Here is a 20690-nt window from a genome sequence, read left to right as displayed (position 1 = left end):
CTATTTAGAGAAGACATTTTTTTCCCCATAAGCATATATTAGGGGAAAGATGACTAAGAGTTAAAGAGGTTAGAGTACAGCATGAGAAGACAGAAAATGAACTGAAGAACTATCTTTAGATAATAATTGAGGAAGATAAAACCACAAGAGAAAGCAAAAACATAAAATTTTGTACCAATAAAACTAAAGTCTTATTTTAAAAAAGACTTAAAACATACATAGGAAAATAAACAAAAAGGATAAAAATTACAAATATCAATATGAGATTTTGAAATTTAAAAATGCACTTATTCTTATATTTTAACATCTCTGAAATCAAGATATATTGCAATCAATAATATTTCAAAGTTTAATTGATGAAGTTTCTTTTTTTATTTAAAAATATACAAATTTGTGGTTCATCTTGTAACTGACTAAAGTGTCCTTTTAATAAATCACAGTGAGCAATTTTATGTCCATAAGTTTTAAAACTAAGACAAATTGATTTATAAAAATAAAACTACACAATTAACACAAAAATAGAGAAATTAGAGAAATATTATAAAAATTTCCTAACCTGGGTTTCCTTAGAACCAGACATAAAGCCTTGTATGTGATACTTATGTGAGAACGTGGTTCCATGTAGCAGAACAGGACAGGTGCAATGAAACTGAAAAAGAGGTACAGCCAACTTAAGGGTTAATCAGCTCCGGGTAAATACTACTGGATCTGAGAATCCTCACCCAGGGGAAGTGAGGGGGAATACATAGCCATCTGTTCTCATTGGTCAAGTGTAGCCAAGAGTCATTAATTTCTCTGTCCTTTCCATTTGTGCATGAATGATTGAAGACTGATTCTGATGATGGCAGAAAATGAAAGGTATTTGAAGTGATCTGAGATACTGGGTTACCCAATTATCTCTGCATAAAGAAAGTAAACATCACATACAGTGCTCACTATAGCACTGATAAGGTTGATGTTGTGTTTGAAAATAATCAAAGTATATATTGGAGACTAATTGCTTTTTAGTTGTTTTATTTGTTATTATCTTCTCCTATTCTGGGGGTTGTCTTTTCACCTTGTTTATAATTTCCTTTGTTATACAAAAGCTTTTAAGTTTATTTAAGTCCTATTTGTTTACTTTTATTTTTATTTCCATTACTGTAGAAGATGGGTCATAGAGGATCTTGCTGTGATTTATTTCAGAGTGTTCTGTCTGTTTTCCTCTAAGAGTTTTTTAGTTTCCTAGTGACTGAACTGAACTGAATTGAACTGAACTTACATGTAGGTCTTTAACCCATTTTGAGTTTTTTTTTTTTTTTTTTTTGTCCAGTGTTAGAAAATATTCTAATTTCATTTTTTTACATGTAGTTGACCAGTGTTCCCAGCATATTTATTGAAGAGACCGTCTTTTCTACATTGTATATTTTTGCCTCCTTTGTCAAATTTAAGTTGTCAATAGGTGCATGGGCTTTCTATTTTCCTCAGTTTCTGTTTATGTGCCAGTACCATACTGTCTTGATAACTGCAGCTTTGTAGTATAGACTGAAGTCAAGAAGTTTGATTCCTCTAGTTTCATCTTTCTTTCTCAAGATTGCTTTGGCTTTTCAGGGTTATTTGTGTTTCCATACAAATTGTGAAATTATTTGTTCAAGTACTGAGGAAAAAAGAAAAACTGTTGGTAGTTTGATAGGCATTGCACTGAATCTATAGACTGCTTTGAGTAGTGTAGTAATTTTCACTATATTGATTCTTCAAATCCAAGAACATGGTATATCTTGCCAACTGTCTGTGTCATCTTTGATTTCTTTCATCAGTGTTTTATAGTTTCTTGCATATAGGATTTTGTCTCTTTCAGTGAAAATTATTTTATTTTATTTTATTGCAATGGTGAGTTGGATTGTTTCCTTAATTTCCCCTTCTGATTTTTCATTGTTTAGTGTATAGGATTCCAAGGGATTTCTGTGTATTAATTTTATATCCTGTATTGGTGTTTTTCTTTCTGGCTTACTTCACTCTGTATAATAGGTTCCAGTTTCATCCACCTAATTGGAACTGATTCAAATGTATTCTTTTTAATGGCTGAGTAATACTCCATTGTGTATATGTACCACATCTTTCTTATCCATTCATCTGCTGATGGACATCTAGGTTGTTTCCATGTCCTGGCTATTATAAACAGTGATGCGATGAACACTGGGGTACATGTGTCTCTTTCAATTCTGGTTTCCTCAGTGTGTATGCCCAGCAGTGGGATTGCTGTGTCATAAGGCAGTTCTATTTCCAGTTTTTTGGGGGCTGGTGCACTGGGATGACCCAGAGGGATGGCATGGGGAGGGAGGATGGAGGGGGGTTCAAGATGGGGAACACGTGTATACCTGTGGTGGATACGTGTTGTGTGGAAAAACCAATACAATATTGTAAAGTAATTAACCTCTAATTAAAAAATATATGTATATCCTGCAACATTACTATATTCATTGATTAGTTCTAGTAATTTTCTGACAGCATCTTTAGGGTTTCCTATGTAGAGAATCATGTCATTTGCAAATAGTTAGAATTTTACTTCTTGTTTTTCAATCTGGATTCCTTTTATTTTGTTTTCTTCTCTGATTGTTGTGGCTAAGATTTTGAAAACTATGTTCAATAATAGAGATAAGAATGGGCATTCTTGTCTTGTTCCTGATTGTAGAAGAAATGATTTCAGATCTTTACCAGTAAAGATATTTGCTGTATGTGTGTTATATATGGTCTTTATTATGTTGTAGTATGTTCCTTCTATGCTTACTTTCTGGACAAGCAGCTCATGCTGTTCAAAAACGGAAAAACAAACAACCCAGTCAAAAAGTGGGCAGAAGACCTAAACAGACCTTTCTCCAAAGAAAGCATACAGATAGATAATAAATACATAAAAAGATGTTCAACATCTCTTGTTATTAGAGAGATACAAATCAAAACCACAACAAGGTATCATCACACATGGTCAGAATGGCCAGTATCAAAAAGTCTACAAACAATAAATGCTAGAGAGGCTGTGGAGAAAAGGAAACCCTCTTACACTATTGGTGGGAATGAAAACTGATGAAACCACTATGGTGAACAGTATGGTGAGTCCTTAAAAAGCTAGGAATAAAACTACCATGTGGCCCAGCAATTCCACCACTGGGCATAATACCTTGAGGAAACTAGAACTGAAAAAGACACATATACTCCAATGTTCACTGAAGCACTATTTACAATAGCTAGGACATGGAAGCAACTTAAATGTCCATTGGCAAGAGTGGATAAGAAAGTTGTGGTACATATACACAATGGAATATTACTCAACTATAAAAAGGAAATCAATTGAATCAGTTCTGAGGTGAATGAACCTAGAGCTTATTATACAAGTGAAATAAATCAGAAAGAGAAAAATAAATATTGTATATTATTGCATGTATATGGAATATAGAAAGATGGCACTGACAATCCAATGGGCATAGCAGCAAAGGAAATGCAGACACAAAGGACAGACTTTTGGACACAGTGGAAGAAGGTGAGGGTGAGATGATTTGAGAGAATAGCATTGAAACATATGCATTACCACATATAAAATAGCAGCAGGAGTTTGATGTATTATCCAGTGAAGCCAAAGTCATGCTCTGTGACAATTTGGAGGGATGGGCTGGGGAGGGAAGTGGCAGGGATTGCAGGAAGGAGGGCACATCTGTATACCTATGGCAAATTCAGATTAATGTATGGCAAAAAATCAACACAATATTGTAACTTTCCTCCAATTAAACTAAATAAATATTTGTTTATAAAAGAAAATAATCAAAGTAAGCAGTTATAAATGTACCAACCAAAACAAGCCCAGATAAAGTGTGACAAATATTCCCAATTTCATGTAATTGATTCCAAAATGCAGAAAACTCCAATCCAAACATCTTGATAACAAAAAATGACAAGAATAAAGAAGAAACGATTACATGCAATCTCAAAATATAGATGCAAAATCCTAATTACAATGTTAACAAGTTGAATCCATCAGTTTTATATTCATAAAGCAAAGCACCCTTAATAATAATTTTGATTTATTCCAGGAATATATGGATAATTAACATGAAAAACAAGAACCATGTGATTTGTTACTTTTTCAAACAGATAAACATTGTGTGGAAACTGCTCTTTCTGTCTCTGGACATAATCGTATGAGCTTATGACATTCGAAATTGCTGCAAGTATCTCTGACCATGAACGGAAAGCCAAAAAGATCCCAAAAAGGCTGGGTCGCACATGACTCTGTTCACTTGCAGCAGTTACTATTCTACCTTTATAATGCTTATGATTAGAGATAAAAGTGTGTTTATTGGCTAGATAAAAGCAAAACAATAAACAGCCCCCAAAACTTATATTCATTATTGTTGCTGTTGTTGTTGAGTCATCCAATTCAATTCAGTTAAGTTCAGTCTCTCAGTCGTGTCTGACTCTTTGGGACCCCATGAATCGCATAACGCCACGCCTCCCTGTCCAACACCAAAGCCCAGAATTTACCCAAACTCATGTGATTCGAGTCGGTGATGCCATCCAACCATCTCATCCTCTGTCGTTCCATTCTCCTCCTGCCCTAAATGCCTCCCAGCATCAGGATATTTTCCAGTGAGTCAACTTTCCACATGATGTGGCTAAAGTATTGCAGTTTCAGCTGTAGCATCAGTTCTTCCAATGAACACCCAGCACTGATCTCCTTTAGATGGACTGGTTGGATTTTCTCACAGTCCAAGGGACTCTCAAGAGTTTTCTCCAACACCACAGTTAAAAACCATCAATTCTTTGGTACTCAGCTTTCTTCAGAGTCCATCTCTCGCATCCATACATGACCGCTGGAAAAACCATAGCCTTGATTAGACGGACCTTTGTTGGCAAAGTAATGTCTTTGCTTTTCAATATGCTATCTACATTGGCCATAACTTTCATTCCAAGGAGTAAGTGTCTTTTAATTTCATGATGCAATCACCATCTGCAGTGATTTTGGACCCCCCAAAATAAAGTCTGACACTGTTTCCACTGTTTCCCCATCTGTTTCCCATGAAGTGATGGGACCAGATGCCATGGTCTTAGTATCCTGACTGTTGAGCTTTAAGCCAACTTTTTCACTCTCCTCTTTCATTTCATCAAGAGGATTTTTAGTTCCTCTTCATTTTCTGCCATTAGGGCAGTGTCATATGCATATCTGAGGTTATTGATATGTCTCTCAGCAATCTTGATTCCAGCTTGTGTTTCCTCCTGCTCAGCATTTCTCATGATGTGCTCTGGATATAAGTTAAATAAGCAGGGTGACAATATACAGCTTTGACATACCCCTTTTCCTATTTGGAAATAGTCTGTTGTTCCATGTCCAGTTCTAACTGTTGTTTCCTGACATGCATATAGGCTTCTCAAGAGGCAGGTCAGGTGGTCTGGTATTAGCATCTCTTTCAGATTTTCCACAGTTTATTGGGATCCACACAATCAAAGGCATTGGCATAGTCAATAAAGCAGAAATAGATGTTTTCCTGGAACTTTCTTGCCTTTTTGATAATCCAGTGAATGTTGGCAATTTGATCTCTGGTTCTGCTGCCTTTTCTAAAACCAGCTTGAACATCTGGAAGTTCATGGTTCATGTATTGCTGAAGCCTGCCTTGGAGAAAATTGAGCATTACTTTACTAACGTGTGAGATGAGTGCAATTGTGCAGTAATTTGAGCATTCTTTGGTATTGTCTTTCTTTGGGATTGGAATGAAAACTGATCTTTTCCAGTCCTGTGGCCACTGCTGAGTTTTCCAAATTTGCTGGCATATTAAGTGTAGCACTTTCACAGCATCATCTTTTAGAATTTGAAATAGCTCAACTGGAAATCCATCACCTCCACTAGCTTTGTTCATAGTGATGCTTTCTAGGGCCCACTTGATATCACATTCCAGGATGTCTGGCTCTAGTTGAGTGATCACACCATTTTGATTATCTTGGTCTTGAAGATCTTTTGTATACAGTTCTTCTGTGCATTCTTGCCACTTCTTTTTAATATCTTCTGCTTCTGTTAGGTCTGTACCATTTCTGTCCTTTATTAAGGCCATCTTTGTATGAAATGTTCCTTTTTTATCTCTAATTTTCTTGCAGAGATCTCTAGTCTTTCCCATTCTGCTGTTTTCCTCTATTTCTCTGCATTGATTTTTGAGGAAGGCTTTTTTATCTCTCCTTGCTATTCTTTGGAACTCTGCATTCAGATGGGTATATCTTTCCTTTTCTCCTTTGCCTTCCACTTACCTTCTTTTCACAGCTATTTGTGAGGCCTTCTCAGACAACCTTTTTCTTTTTTTCATTTCTTTTCCATGGGGATGGCCTTGATCCCTGTCTCCTGTACAATGTCACCAACCTCTGTTCATAGTTCATCAGACACTCTGTCTATCAGATCTAGTCCCTTAAATCTATTTTTCACTTCCACTGTATAATCATAAGGGATTTGATTTAGGTCATACCTGAATGGTTTAGTGGTTTTCTCCACTTTCTTCAATTTAAGTCTGAATTTGGCAATAAGGAGTTCACGATCTGAGCCATAGTCAGCTCCCAGTGTTGTTTTTGCTGACTGTATAGAGCTTCTTCATCTTTGGCTGCAAAGAATATAATCAATCTGATTTTGGTGTTGATCATCTGGTGATGTCCATGTGTAGAGTCTTCTCTTGTGTTGTTAGAAGAGGGTGTTTGCTATGACCAGTACTTTCTCTTGGCAGAAGTCTGTTAGCCTTTGCCCTGCTTCATTCTGTACGCCAAGGCCAAATTTGCCTGTTACTCCAGGTGTTTCTTGACTTCCTACTTTTGCATTCCAGTCCCTTATAATGAAAAGGACACCTTTTTTGGATGTTAGTTCTAGAAGGTCTTGTAGGTCTTCATTGAAATGTTCAAATTCAGCTTCTTCAGCTTTACTGGTTGGGGCATAGGCTTGGATTACCGTGATATTTTATGGTTTGCTTTAGAAACGAATGGAGATCATTCTGTTGTTCAGTCATCTAGTGGTTTTCAAATCCTTGTGACCCCATGGACTGCAGTGCATTAGGCCTCCCTGTCCCTCACAATATCCCAAAGTTTGCTCAAGTCCACCTCCATTGTTTCAGTGATGCTATGCAGCCATCTCATACTCTGATGCCCTCTTCTCCTTCTGCCCTCAATCTTTCCCGGCAAAGAATCAGCTCTTTGCATCAGATGACAAAAATACTGGAGCTTCAACTTCAGCATCAGTCCTTCCAATGAATATGCAGTGTAGATTTCCATTAAGATTGACTGGTTTGATCTCCTTGCTATCCAAGTGACTCTCAAGAGTCTCTTCCAGCACCACAATTAGAAGCCATTAATTTTTTATTGCTCCACCTTCTTTACAGTCCAGCTCTCACAACTGTACATGACCACTGGGAAGACCATAGCTTTGTCTATATGGACCTTTGTTGGCAGAGTAATATCTCTGCTTGACAACACACTGTCTAGGTTTGTCACAGCTTTCCTGCCAAAAAGCAAACATCTTCTGATTTCATGGCTACAGTCACTGTCCACAGTGATTTTAGAGCTGAAGAAGAGGAAATCTTTCACTACTTCCATCTTTTCCCATCTATTTGCAGTGAAGTAATGGGCCAAATGCCATGATCTTAGTTTTTTTTTTAATATTTAGTTTTAAGCCCGCTCTTTTATTTCTTCACCCTCAAGAAGTTCTTTAGTTCTTCCTTGCTTTCTACTATTAGAATAGTATTATTAATATATGTTCATTTTATTAACAAGTTGACTTTTTTTAAGTATGATCATTGCAATTGAAGCAGTTTTCAAACAATGACACTTCTATATCTGTAATAAGAAAAATTGACTTCACTGATTACTGTAGTAAGGAATACTTAAGCTAGTCAGTCACAGTCTCCCAGAACAGAGTAGAATGCTTAATGCGCAGAGAGTGTTTAAGAATCAGAGGTTAAAGAGTCAGTCTTCTTCAGAGGTGAACATGGTGGATGTCATTATTTGATTACTCTTATTGATTGATTGATTCTTACAAGTGATTTTATTTGAGTAAATCTTCCCCTGATTATCTGACTTGTAGTAGAAAATGATTGAGAGATTGGTAGGCCTGGAAATGTATGCTCACTTAGGCACATTGTGAGAGAACAAAGAGTTAAATCCAATTCTGGTGTCTACAAAACAACATACATTTTCTTGAATTTGTGAAAATATCAAACCATGTAATAACATTTGTGACAAAAAGATTTGTGAATTTTAATAGCATGAAACTTTCTTAACTGGCTAAGTGGTAGTTACAAAACAAATACCTATCAAAAAAATGTGCATATAGTGATGAAATGAGAGGAACATTCTCTTAAGGAGCAAAACAAAGCTGTCCATTATCCCCACTAATTTTCAGCCTTTTACTGGTAGTGCTAGCCTGAACAAAATGACAATAAAATGGAATTATGATAATATGACAGGATGAAAATGGCATAAAAATAATCAAATATATATAGTATATGTATATGTATATATATATATATATATATATATATATATATATACACACATATTTGGGGCTGGGGCTTCCTAGGTGATGCTAGTGATAAAGAACCTGTCTGTCAATTCAGGAGACATAAAAGATGCAGATTTGATTCCTGGGTTGAGAAGATCCCCTGGAGAAGGACATGGCAACCCACTCCAGTATTCTTGCCTGGAGAATCCCATGGACAGTGGAACCTGCTGGGCTACTGGGTTGTAAAGTCCATTGGGTTACAAAGAGTTGGACTTAGCATGCACATGAGCGTGCACACACACACACACACACACACACACACACAGATTTTTAAAATCCAAAATTCTACAAAGATTGTAAGAGTAAGTTTACTGTACAGAAACCAGTTACATTTTAGACGTAAGCAAAAACAGTAGAAAATACAGTTTTATAATCTTCTTAATAAAAAGATTTAGAATAATAAAAGAGTAATAAAAATATCTAGAATATATTTTAGAATTCCGTTTGGAGTCTAGAGAATTCTGTGGTGTCATGTCATTTCCCCAAATTTCGGAGTAAGGAAGAAGCGCAGAGCAGGAGTAAGACATCCCACATTCCATTCTCCCCCACCCTCAGTTCAGCTGTTATCAATAAAGGGTAAAAGACAGTTGTGAAACTTGGAGTATAAGATTGTTCTTATCCTATTTCTTAAAAAGTCAAGCTAGAATCCCCAGCCCCAGGAACACACATGCTCCTAAAAAAATCTCTGCATGCACAGACACTATAGCTTTGTACCTTAAAATCATCAAGCTTCATCAAGAACAGACTATTTGATATCCTAAAGTTCTGTTACTTACTATAAGAATTACATGATTCCCAGACAATCACCACAAATTAACTGTTCTTAATTTCTTTCCATCTCCTACCTATCTCCTATTCCTGCATCATTGTGTGCATTTTTGGGAATTTATTATAAAATGTTAAGGTTCTCCTATATTCTCAATCTTTTCTCTAGTTCTTACTTTTAGTTCTCAATCTAACAGAAACCTAGAATTTCTCTTTCTTCTTGAGGTTCCGTTTTCAATGGAACGTTTAAAACATCTCCATCGCTATGCTATTTACTGTTATGGAAATATTTCTGCAGGTATTTCTGGAGGTCTACAATAGATATACCTTTTCCATTTTGTGTTAGTACTTGCTTTGTCTATTGCCAGGTGACGAGGACAGAATTACTTTAAACACAATTTACTATAAGATAGTTTCCTAGACCACATTAGTGATGTAAATTTGGGGTTGCATATTGTTGACAGAGACGACCAAGATTTTCTGACACTCATCTTAAAATTGGTCATAAGTGGTCTGGTTAGTATCATCTTAATTGTTTTGAGTACAGTTAAACTTCAGTTCCAGTGGTGGTTTCTTCTTATGTTTTTGTTTGTTTGTTTTCTATTTACTTTATTGAAGTATAGTTGCTTTACAATATTTCTGCTAATTTCTGCTGCACAACAAAATGATTCAGTTTTACATATGCATATATTTGTCTTCACATTCTTTTCCATTGAGGTTTATCACAGAATATTGAATATAATTCCCTGTGCTCTACAGTAGGACCTTGTTGTTTATCCATCCTATAGATTACAGTTTACATCTGCTAATCCCATACTTCTAATCCATCCCTCCTCCACTCCTGCATCCCACCACTGGCAATTGCCAGTCTGTTCTCTATTCTGAGGAGTCTGTTTCTGATTCTTACATTAGGTACTTGTGTCATATTTTAGATTCCAGATGTAAGTGATCTCAGGTGGTATTTGTCTTTCTCTTTCTGTCCAGTCACATTTTTAAATCTTCATTTTTTAAGGTACATAATCACAAATACCACACGAGTGCAGCAGCTGTGATGGCACACGACCACCACGGCAGAGAGGAGCTACCCCACACTGAGGTAAGGAGCAGCAGCTTCACTTTGCTGGAGCAGCCGTAAAAAGAGTCACTGCATCCAAGGTAAGAGAAACCCAGATAAGATGGTAGGCATTGAGAGAGGTGATCAGGGGGCAAACAGACTGAAACTACAGTCATGGACAACTAGACAATCTGATCACATACACCACACCCTTGTCTAACTCAGTGAAATTAAGCCATGCCCCATATGGGGCCACCCAAGACGAACAGGTCATGGTGGAGAGGTCTGACAGAATGTGGTCCACTGGAGAAGGGAATGGCAAACTACTTCAGTATTCTTGCCTTGAGAACCCCATGAAGAGTATGAAAAGGCAAAAAGATAGGACACTGAAAGACGAACTCCCCAAGTCAGTAGGTGACCAATATGCTACGAGAGATCAGTAGAGAAATAACTCCAGAAAGAATGAAGGGATGGAGTCAAAGCAAAAACAACACCCAGTTGTTGTGAATGCGACTCATGATAGAAGCAAGATTCAATGCTCTAGAGAGCAATATTGCATAGGGACCTGGAAGTTAGGTCCATGAATCAAGGCAAATTGGACGTGGTCAAGCAGGAGATGGCAAGAGTGAACATTGACATTCTAGGAATCAGTGAACTAAGAGGGACTGGAATGGGTGGATTTAACTCAGATGACCATTATATCTACTACTGTGGGCAGTAATCCCCTTAAAAGAAATGGAGTAGCCATCATGGTCAACAAAAGTGTCCAAAATGCAGTACTTGGATGCAGTCTCAAAAACAACAGATTATCTCTTTGTTTCCAAGGAAAAACATTCAATATCATAGCAATTCAAGTCTATTCCCCAACCAGTAATGCTGAAGAAGCTGAAGTTAAACAATTCTATGAAGACCTACAAAACCTTCTAGAACTAACGCCCAAAAGAGATGTCCTTTTCATTATAGTAGGAAGTCAAGAAACACCTGGAGTAACAGGCAAATTTGGCCTTGGAGTACAGAATGAAGCAGGACAAAGGCTAATAAAGTTCTGCCAAGAGAATGAACTTGTTATACCAAACACCCTGTTCCAACAACACAAGAGAAGACTCTACACATGGACATCACCAGATGATCAACACCAAAATCAGATTGATTATATTCATTGCACCCAAGGATGGAGAAGATATACACAGTCAGCAAAAACAAGACTGGGACCTGACTATGGCTCAGATCATGAACTCCTTATTGCCAAATTCAGACTTATATTGAAGAAAGTGGAGAAAACCCCTAGACCATTCAGGTATGACCTAAATCAAATCCCTTATGATTATACAGTAGAAGTGAAAAATAGATTTAAGGGACTAGATCTGATAGAAAGAGTGCCTGATGAACTGTGGACAGAGATTCCTGACATTTTATAGGAGACAGGAATCAAGATCATCTCTGAGAAAAAGAAATGGAAAATAGCAAAATGGTTGTCTGAGGAGGCCTTACAAATACCTGTGAAAAGACAGAAATTAAAATGCAAAGCAGAAAAAGAAAGATATACCCATCTGAATGAAGAGTTCCAAAGAATAGCAAGGAGAGATAAGAAAGCCTTCCTCAGGGATCAATGCAAAGAAATAGATTAAAAATAACAGAATGAGAAAGACTAGAGATCTCTTCAAGAGAATTAGAGATACCAAGGGAATATTTCATGCAAAGATGGTCTCAATAACGGACAGAAATGATACAGACCTAACAGAAGCAGAAGATATTGAGAAGAGGTGGCAATATACTGAGAAGAACTGTACAAAAAAGATCTTCACTACCCAGATAATGACATTGCTGTGATCACTCACCTAGAGCCAGACAACCTGGAATGTGAAGTCAAGTAGGCCTTAGGAAGCATCGCTACAAAGCTAGTGGAGGTGATGGAATTCCAGGTGAGTTATTTCAAATCATGAAAGATGATCCTATGAAAGTGCTGCACTCAATATATCAGCAAGTATGGAAAACCCCACAGTGGCCGCAGGATGGGAAAATGTCAGTTTTCATTCCAATCCCAAAGGAAGGCAATCACAAAGAATACTCACAAGAAGTGTGGTGTAGCCGCTCAGCCATGTCTGACTCCTTGCAACCCCATGGACTGTAACCTACCAGGCTCCTCCATCCATGGGATTTTCCAAGCAAGAACACTGGAGTGAGAAGTTCAGTTCAGTTCAGTTCAGTCGTTCAGTTGTTTCCGACTCTTTGTGACCCCATGAATTGCAGCACGCCAGGCCTCACTGTCCATCACCATCTCCCGGAGTTCACTCGACTCAGGTTCATCTAGTTCGTGATGCCATCCAGCCATCTCATCCTCGGTCGTCCCCTTCTCCTGCTGCTCCCAATTCCTCCCAGCATCACAGTCTTTTCCAATGAGTCAACTCTTCCCATGAGGTGGCCAAAATACTGGAGCTTCAGCTTCAGCATCATTCCTTCCAAAGAAATCCCAGGGTTGATCTTCAGAATGGACTGGTTGGATCTCCTTGCAGTCCAAGGGACACTCAAGAGTCTTCTCCAACACCACAGTTCAAAAGCATCAATTCTTCGGTGCTCAGTCTTCTTCATAGTCCAACTCTCACATCCATACATGGACATAGGAAAAGCCATACCCTTGACTAGACAGAACTTAGTTGGCAAAGTAATGTCTCTGCTTTTGAATATACTATCTAGATTGGTCATAACTTTTCTTCCAAGGAGTAAGCATCTTTTAATTTCATGGCTGCAGTCACCAATGCAGTGATTTTGGAGCCCCCCCAAAATAAAGTCTGACACTGTTTCCCCATCTATTTCCCATGAAGTGATGGGACCAGATGCCATGATCTTCGTTTTCTGAATGTTGAGCTTTAAGCCAACTTTTTCACTCTCCTCTTTCACTTTCTTCAAGAGGCTTTTTAGTTCCTCTTCACTTTCTGCCATAAGGATGGTGTCATCTGCATATCTGAGGTTATTGATATTTCTCCCAGAAGTCTTGATTCCAGCTTGTGCTTCCTCCAGCCCAGCGTTTCTCATGATGTGCTCTGGATATAAGTTAAATAAGCAGGGTGACAATATACAGCATTGAAGTACTTCTGTTCCTAGGTGGAACTACTCTGTTGTTCCGTGTCCAGTTCTAACTGTTGCTTCCTGACCTGCATACAGATTTCTCAAGAGGAAGGTTAGGTGGTCTGGTGTGAGAAACTACCTCACAATTGACTCATCTCACATGCTAGTAAAGTAATGTTTGAAATTCTTCAAGCCAGGCTTCAGCAATACATGAACCGTGAGCTTCCGGATGTTCAAGCTGGTTTTAGAAAAGGCAGAGGAACCAGAAATCAAATTGCCAACATCTGCTGGGTCATAGAAAAAGCAAGAGAGTCACAGAAAAACATCTATTTCTGCTTTATTGACTATACCAAAGCCTTGGACTGTGTGGATCACAATAAACTGTGGAAACTTCTGAAACAGATGGGAATAACAGATCACCTGACCTACCTCTTGAGAAACTTATATGCAAGTCAGGAAGCAACAATTAGAACTGCACATGGAACAACAGACTGTTTCCGAATAGGAAAAGGAGTATGTCAAGGCTGTATATTGTCACCCTGCTTATTTAACTTATATCCAGAGCACATCATGAGAAACACTGGGCTGGAAGAAGCACAAGCTGGAATCACGATTGCCGGGAGAAATATCAATAACCTCAGATATGCAGATGACACCACCCTTATGGCAAAAAGTGAAGAGGAACTAAAAAGCCTCTTGATGAGAGTGCAAGAGGAGAGTGAAAAAATTGGCTTAAAGCTCAGCATTCATAAAACAAAGATCATGGCATCTGGTCCCATCACTTCATGGGAAATAGATGGGGAAACAGTGGAAACAGTGTCAGATTTTATTTTGGGGGGCTCCAAAATCACTGCAGATAGTGACTGCAGCCATGAAATCAAAAGACACTTACTCCTTGGAAGGAAAGTTACAACCCATCTAGATAACATATTGAAAACCAGAGACATTACTTTGCCAAAAAAGGTCCGTCTAGTCAAGGCTATGGTTTTTCCAGTGGTCATGTATGGATGTGAGAGTTGGACTGTGAAGAAGGCTGAGCACCAAAGCATTTATGCTTTTGGGCTGTGGTGTTGGAGAAGACTCTTGAGAGTCCCTTGGACTGCAAGGAGATCCAAACAGTCCATCCTAAAGGAGATCAGCCCTTGGTGTCATTGGGAGGATGATGTTGAAGCTGAAACTCCAATACTTTGGCCTCCTGATAAGAAGAACTGACTCATTGGAAAATACCCTGATGCTGGGAAAGATTGAGGGCAGGAGGAGAGGTGGATGACAGAGGATGAGATGGTTGGATGGCATCATTGACTTGATGGACATGGGTTTTGGTGGACTCTGGGAGTTGGCTATGGACAGGGAGGCCTGGTATGCTGCAGTTTATGGGGTTGCAAAGAGTCAGACATGTCTGAGTGACTGAACTGAACTGAATTGAATCACAAACAAAGTTTACAAATCTGGATCAATTGGTGTTTAATTCTACTTATGTTCTTATCTCTTCCCTGACTCATCTTGCAATGTCTTGACCAATAACCAAATATTTAATTTGAATGCTGACATTTCAAAAAGAAAAACTATCAAAGACTGTGACAGTTCTTTCCACATCCATATCAAACATTAATTGTGGGTTGAGGCATTGATTCTGATGACTTCCTGTTCCCATTATTTGGAGACCAATTCTCAGCGTTTGGATGATTATGTCATGACTACAGTTGGTTATCATAGAATTAACTCTTTCCACATGGTAAGAGTTTTAGAATTTATAAAGCAGCTCAAAGGATATGGCTCAGAATATTATTTATGGCCATTGATAGATAAACCTAAAGGGCCAAGTTTTATTTAATGAGTAAACTATTGTTATTTGATTTTGTTTGTCTATTTTTCTTTGCTTCTGTATGTTATCACTTTTTTGATTTAATTTATTCTTTGGCTTAAGTTTTTTTTCTACAGACAAAAAGCAGACTGAGGACCTGGAAGGTGGAAGAGTCTGTCCTGGGAAAGCCTCATAGGATCCTGCTGTATTTCAAAGCTAGAGTTAGAATCCTCTCTGTTGTCAATGGAATTGTTGAAGGAGAGATGAAAAAAATGAGTTCTCAAATTCCTTCCCTCTCTCTTTCTTCTTCTCCATCTATATAAATACGTTTCTATAAATGCAGATAAATGTATATATCTATAGAAAAGTTGTACAAATATTTCTTGTATAATGTGTGAATAAGCATACATATACTATATAATTGATTATACAAGTGCATACATGAATCAGTTATATATTGCTGTATAACAAAACACACCAAAATTTAGTGTATTAAAATTATAAGCATCTACTATTGAATCTCTGTTTATAAATCAGCCAGACAACTTGGCTGATGTAATACCGGCTTGGCTGATTTTGTCTGGTTTTGCTTCTGCCATCAGCTAGTAGTTCACTGGGAGGCTCACTGATCTGGTGATTAGCTGACAGTCCTCAGATGTGCCTGGCATGATTCATACATTTTTAATCATTCTGGAGGTTAGAATGGGCCTGACCACATGCTACTGTCAGGGTTACAAAACAAAGGAATCTGCAAAGCCACTCAAGGCCTAGGCTTGGACCTAGCACAAGATCACTCTCTACATACTTATTTATTTCTTTATTTCAAAAAACAAAGATGAAGTTTGTCCCAAATGGGGACATGGGGATATAGACTCCTTTTTGTTGAGAGGAATAGTAAAGTGACATTGCAAACTGTATGGACATAGGAAAGATTAACAAATTGATGTCATTTTGTAATCAATCTATCTCAGTGTGAATTATATATACAATTTTCATAATTATGTATATTTATGAAGTTGTGAATAAGTTCTTTTAACTCTTTCAGTTTTAAAATATAGGCATAATTGATATAAAATATTATATTAGTTTCTGACATACAATATAATGATTTAATATTTTCACATTGTGAAATGAGCATCAAAATGTCTAGTTAACATCCATCGTCTTCCTTATTTAAAAATATTTTTTCTTATGTTCTCCTCTAGGAGTTTTATAGTTTCTGATCTTACATTTAGATCTTTAATCCATTTTGAGTTTATTTTTGTGTGCGGTGTTAGAAAGTGATCTAGTTTCATTCTTTTACAAGTGGTTGACCAGTTTTCCCAGCACCACTTGTTAAAGAGATTGTCTTTACTCCATTGTATATTCTTGCCTCCTTTGTCAAAGATAAGGTGTCCATATGTGTGTGGATTTATCTCTGGGCTTTCTATTTTGTTCCATTGATCTATATGTCTGTCTTTGTGCCAGTACCATACTGTCTTGATGACTGTGGCTTTGTAGTAGAGCCTGAAGTCAGGCAAGTTGATTCCTCCAGTTCCATTCTTCTTGGCAGGATCCTCTATGATCCACCTCCCAGAATTCTGGAAATAAAAGCAAAAATAAACAAATGGGATCTAATTAAAATTAAAAGCTTCTGCACAACAAAGGAAACTATAAGCAAGGTGAAAAGACAGCCTTCTGAATGGGAGGAAATAATAGCAAATGAAGCAACTGACAAACAACTAATCTCAAAAATATACAAGCAACTTATGCAGCTCAACTCCAGAAAAATAAACGACCCAATCAAAAAATGGGCCAAAGAACTAAATAGACATTTCTCCAAAGAAGACATACGGATGGCTAACAAACACATGAAAAGATGCTCAACATCACTCATTATTAGAGAAATGCAAATCAAAACCACAATGAGGTACCACTTCACACCAGTCAGAATGGCTGCAATCCAAAAATCTACAAGCAATAAATGCTGGAGAGGGTGTGGAGAAAAGGGAACCCTCCTACACTGTTGGTGGGAATGCAAACTAGTACAGCCACTATGGAGAACAGTGTGGAGATTCCTTAAAAAATTGCAAATAGAACTCCCTTATGACCCAGCAATCCCACTGCTGGGCATACACACCGAGGAAACCAGAATTGAAAGAGACACATGTACCCCAATGTTCATCGCAGCACTGTTTATAATAGCCAGGACATGGAAACAACCTAGATGTCCATCAGCAGATGAATGGATAAGAAAGCTGTGGTACATATACACAATGGAGTATTACTCAGCTGTTAAAAAGAATTCATTTGAATCAGTTCTGATGAGATGGATGAAACTGGAGCCGATTATACAGAGTGAAGTAAGCCAGAAAGAAAAACACCAATACAGTATACTAACACATATATATGGAATTTAGGAAGATGGCAATGACGACCCTGTATGCAAGACAGGGAAAGAGACACAGATGTGTATAACGGACTTTTGGACTCAGAGGGAGAGGGAGAGGGTGGGATGATTTGGGAGAATGGTATTCTAACATGTATACTATCATGTGAATTGAATCGCCAGTCTATGTCTGACACAGGATGCAGCATGCTTGGGGCTGGTGCATGGGGATGACCCAGAAAGATGTTATGGGGAGGGAGGTGGGAGGGGGGTTCATGTTTGGGAATGCATGTAAGAATTAAAGATTTTAAAATTTAAAAAATAAAAAACTAAAAAAAAAAATTTTTTTTCTTGTGATAAGAACTTTTAAGACTTACTCTCTCAACAACTTCAAATATTTAATGCAGTATTATGAACATAGTTACCATGCTATACATTGTACACTCACAACATATTTTATAACGGGAAGTCTGTATCTTTTGACCTTCACTGATGTCACCCATCATATACCTACCTCTGGTTACCACCAATCTATTCTCTGTATCTATGAGCTCTGCTTTTTTTTTTTTTGGGGGGGGGTGGTTTGTTTTTTTAAATTTTACATATAAGTGAGATAATTTGGTATTTGCCTGTGTCTGTCTGACTAATTGATTTATTTCACTTAGCATAATGACCTTGAGGTCCATTCATGTTTTCTCAAATTGGCAAGATTTCCTTCCTTTTATGGCTGTGTAGTATTTCACTATATATGTGTACACCACATTTTATTTATTCATTCATCTATGGATAACAGATGAGATTCTTTTGTTGAATTGAATATAACTTTGTGCACAAGGACACACAATAACTACCTAGTCTATGAATGATGATGTTACTGAAGTGTGAGAAATGTCATGAAAAAATGTGCTTGTCTAGATATCCCTACATATGATAATTATTATTCTAGATTATAGAATTTGGAATCTATTCCTTTGCTATATTTCTATGCCAGTGATGATCACTGTCTCATACATTAATGATTCATTCTTCTATCCATTCATTCAACAAGGAGTTTCTTGGTGCTTACTATGTCCCAAGACGGCATTGTATGGAAGCAACAAAGAAAATTAAGTGTGATGGTCAAAAAAAAGAAAAAGACTTCAAAGAAAAAGAGCAAAAATAATCAATAAAAATTGACATATTTTTGATATACATTTAGCAATGTGTTTGTTTTTAAAATCAAATTATTTGCCCAACATTTTATCATACTCTCTATGGATATGTATATATTCATACATAGAGAGAGATATATATTTATAGACATAAAACATTTTACTACTGCAGTCATCAAAACATATTTAATATTAGTAAAATTAGCTGATATTTATGAACAATTAAAGAACTAGGTGCTTTTTATGGCTAGCCTTACTTAATTCTCAGTCCTGTGGAATAAGTACTACTATAAAATCCATTCTAACCATTGAAAAGTACATCATGAGAAACACTGGGCTGGAAAAAGCACAAGCTGGAATAAAGAGTGCCAGGAGAAATATCAATAACCTCAGATATGCAGATGACACCACCCTTATGGCAAAAAGTGAAGAGGAACTAAAAAGCCTCTTGAAGAAAGTGAAAGAGGAGAGTGAAAAAGTTGGCTTCAAGCTCAACATTCAGAAAACGAAGATCATGGCATCTGGTCCCATCACTTCATGGGAAATAGATGGGGAAACAGTGGAAACAGTGTCAGACTTTATTTTGGGGGGCTCCAAAATCACCGCAGATGGTGACTGCAGCCATGAAATCAAAAGACACTTACTCCTTGGAAGGAAAGTTACAACCCACCTAGATAGCATATTGAAAACCAGAGACATTACTTTGCCAACAAAGGTCCGTCTAGTCAAGGTTATGGTTTTTCCAGTGGTCATGTATGCATATGAGAGTTGGACTGTGAAGAAAGCTGAGCACCAAAGAATTTATGCTTCTGGACTGTGGTGTTGGAGAAGACTCTTGAGAGTCCCTTGTACTGCAAGGAGATCCAACCAGTCCATTCTAAAAGAGATCAGTCCTGGGTATTCATTGGAAGGACTGATGCTGAAGCTGAAACCCCAATACTTTGGCCACCTCATGTGAAGAGTTGATTCATTGGAAAAGATCCTGATGCTGGGAGGGATTAGGGGCAGGAAGAGAAGGGGACGACAGAGGATGAGATGGCTAGATGGCATCACCAACTCGATGGACATGAGTTTGAGTAAACTCCGGGGATTAGTGATAGACAGGGAGGCCTGACGTGCTGCGATTCATGGGGTCGCAAAAAGTCAGACACGACTGAGTGACTGAACTGAACTAAATCATTGAAGAAGACACTAGACATAAGCAAGGTTTAGTAACTTGTTTAGTAACTTGTAAAAAATCACCAGTCTGTAAGTGACAAGAGTTGAAATTCAAACTTAGGCTTTGAGTTTCTTGGAATGTTTGGTCTGGCACCATCAGCTTTCCAGACACTTCCTAATGAATAATAGATTGTTGTAAGTTCACAGGACCTGCTGCTTTCTGTATTTGTTTAAATACACATGGAAACAGTTTTCATCACCAAAAGAGCTTCATACCACTACTGTCTAGGTTTAATGCAGGATACAGGATGCTTAGGGCTGGTGCACTGGGATGACCTACAGGGATGGTATGGGGAGGGAGGTGAGAGGGGGATTCAGGATTGGGGACACATGTACACCCATGGTGGATTCATGTTGATGTATGGCAAAACCAGTACAATATTGTAAAGTAATTAGCCTCCAATTAAAATAAATAAATTTAAATTTAAAATTTTTTTTAAAAAATAAAAAACTTTTGGATCTGTTTCTCTCCCTGGACATTCAAATTAGATTCTTCAGGGAAATAAGTTATATGCATTAGGTTGTCACCAGAGTGGGGAGAGGGTAGGAGAGGAATTCTGGATAGAGAGGACACATGTATTACTAAGGCCAATTCATATTGCTATATGGTAAAAACCAGAATGATATTATAAAGTAATTATCCTCCAATTAAATAAATAAAATTTTAAAAGAAAACCATTAAAAATTATACACCTCAATACAATTAAGTATGT

The sequence above is a fragment of the Ovis canadensis genome, chromosome 10 (genome assembly GCF_042477335.2).
Source record: "Ovis canadensis isolate MfBH-ARS-UI-01 breed Bighorn chromosome 10, ARS-UI_OviCan_v2, whole genome shotgun sequence".
Classification (NCBI taxonomy): Eukaryota; Metazoa; Chordata; class Mammalia; order Artiodactyla; family Bovidae; genus Ovis; species Ovis canadensis.
The sequence above is the reverse complement of the archived record's forward strand: the minus strand, read 5'-3'. Positions refer to the sequence as shown.